Genomic DNA, 2,660 nt, shown 5'->3' on the forward strand with positions numbered 1-2,660 from the left:
TGACATGACAAGAAGGTATACTATAAGTGAGAAGTGAAATGATTCTGTGGAAACTAGGAGTTTTCATTTTATTAGTACTTTAAAACTGGAGTTTTTTTCTCGCTTAAGTACACAATTTCAACAAGACAGTACTTCAAAATACCACATCAGATTAGAGTGAAACTTTGAGGGTAAGAGTACATGAAAGGATACTATAAGTGAGAAGTGAAATGGTTCTGTGGAAACAAGGAGGTACCCTTTACTCTTTCTTTGAAATGAAGCCTTTCTTGCTGCTACCGTAATGATTGTATTAAAGTCGCACGCCGTATTCCAGAGAGGGCTCACTTGACAGCAGTTTAGCGAGAGCGTGCTGGCTTGACACCAGTGCGAGACGGGATGTTCTGACAGCCGGTTCTGATGGACCCACAGGTTCTGTGAAGCTGTGAGGATCAGAACAGAAACTTTCTTCTGTGTTTCGGATCAGAATCTTCAGAACCTTCGGTCCAGAACATTCAGAGACCGTCAAAGGTGCAGAAGTAACGCGTTACACGCAGTCACGTGACCGACGTCATTCTTTGTTTTCCCCGTAAAATCCGCGTCTTTACTTTTACCGGAAATGGACCTTTCTAATCCCACACCTGGACCACGAGTCCCCGCCAGGTTCGACCAGAACCCGAACAGAACAGCAGCGGGTTCGGGTCGACCCGGGTCCGCTCGTTTTCCTCACCTGCTGGAAAAAGTCCGCGCTGTCCATGACTGCAGACACACCTTCACCGCGAAGACGCCTCGCGGGCTCCCCGACGTCCACAGGTGAGTTCTGGACCACGTCTGTACAGAGAGCAACAAACCCACTTCCGGTTTCCAGTCTGGAGCACAGCGCCCCTAGCGGCGGGTTCCAATTCAACCATCAAGATCATCGTGGTTTGAAATGCTTGTTTATCACCTGCCCACGAGACACAACACCTGGAGTCCAGGTGAAGGTTGTGAGGGCCCGGAGAGACCCCCCCCCCCGAGAATACTTTTCTAACTGGAGCTTCAGATCGACATGACATAGCTTCTTAAGACGTTTAGGTTGTGGGATTTTTGTTAAACACTTCATAATTAAAACACTCTTGGCAAAGTATTTTTTTTTTAATAAAAAAATCATATTTGGGGGACTTTAAACATTTATTTTCGTTTCTAAATAACAGTACATCAAAGGACCACACCATGAAAAACCACATTTTAGATCTTGTAAGTTCATTATACGTCTATTCCTCTCTAGAGAGAACCCAGAGCGTACTTTGATCCGTTCTGCATTTCTGAGTAATCCTCTACAAACATGCTCCGAGCAGCAGCCCCTCCCAACCTACGAAAACGAGCGGGGTCTCACTTTGTGATGTCACAGAGTGAGACCCGCCCCTTCCAGGAAGAGTCTGCTCTATCACCGTTCTGTGAACGTTGGGCTACCAAAGGGAGTTACCCAACATGCACATCCATCAGTGCAAACGTTCAGATGTTCGTTTTCGTCGAGGCCGGCTTTAGGATGACATCATGAAATGGGCGGCACCCAAAAAGAGTGAAAGGCGGAGCCTCAGAGATTAAGGCCTTTGACTTCTGGATGTGAAAAGAGTTCAATAAATAGTGTTTCATAACTCAAGTGTTTTAGTGTTCCAGCAGTAACATGTGATCAAACATTTGGACAGTTTTCTCTGAAACTACATCCATGTATCTGAGCTGAAGAACAGCATGTTTCCTTGAAGCAGAAACGGAAACTTGATTTTCCAAACCGAGGAAAGAAACGTGTTTGTATTTGTTTATCAGTTGTTGATGAAGCTGTTTACAGAGTTTCTGCTGACACCCCGCTGCCTCCTGTCCTGTGAATGACCTTCAGGTCATGTCAGTTTGTAACTGCAGGCCGACGCTCCGCTTCAGCCGGGCCGTTCGGGTTTGGAGAAGGAGCCCAGCTGCTTGGTGTTGGCGTCCCTCAGCTGCTCCAGCTGCCTCTGGCCTCGCCGGTACAGGTACTCGATGTGCATCACGTCAGTCTTCTTGATGCGGGCGTTCTCCCTGAACTCGTCACGGATGCGTGGGACGAAGCCGGGCTTGTTCTGAGCGGCTCGCAGGAACTGCCGGTACAGAACCAGGACCTGCTGCTGCAGCTTGCTGTGCCGCATCGCTGCTGGACCTCAGAGAGGAGAACCGGCCTGCAGGTCGCTGTGAACTCCTGCAGGTCACTATGAACACCCCCAGGTCATATGAACTCCTCCAGGTCACTATGAACTCCTCCAGGTCACTATGAACACCCCCAGGTCATATGAACTCCTGCAGGTCACTATGAACTCCTGCAGGTCACTATGAACACCCCCAGGTCACAATGAACTCCTGCAGGTCACTATGAACACCCCCAGGTCATATGAACTCCTCCAGGTCGCTGTGAACTCCTGCAGGTCACTATGAACTCCTCCAGGTCACTATGAACACCTCTTGGTGTGCTGCTGTGGCGCTGCTTTCGTCTGCAGGTGGATCATGGCCGCCCTCCAGTCACGCTGCAGCTTCCTGTGCACAGAGACAACAACACGTCAGTTCTGAGGTTCAAACATGACGATGAAGAGAAAAGATGGCGGATCTGAGGAAGGTTCAGGTCTGGAGGTTTGTCAGATACAGAGGGAGCAGGAGGAGGTCCATGAGGAGCAGCTGCA

General features: G+C 49.1%; 1 long non-coding RNA gene across 1 annotated transcript in view; it reads left to right on the plus strand.

The window, feature by feature from the left end:
- The window catches only part of LOC118599109, a 6,533-nt gene extending 6,168 nt beyond the window's left edge, over positions 1-365 (plus strand). Inside the window, exon 2 of the long non-coding RNA XR_004948398.1 lies at positions 16-365. This is a non-coding gene — a long non-coding RNA (uncharacterized LOC118599109). The remainder of the gene's footprint in view (positions 1-15) is intronic.
- Positions 366-2,660: the final 2,295 nt, after the last annotated feature.

Source organism: Oryzias melastigma, linkage group LG9 (genome assembly GCF_002922805.2).
Source record: "Oryzias melastigma strain HK-1 linkage group LG9, ASM292280v2, whole genome shotgun sequence".
Taxonomy (NCBI): Eukaryota; Metazoa; Chordata; class Actinopteri; order Beloniformes; family Adrianichthyidae; genus Oryzias; species Oryzias melastigma.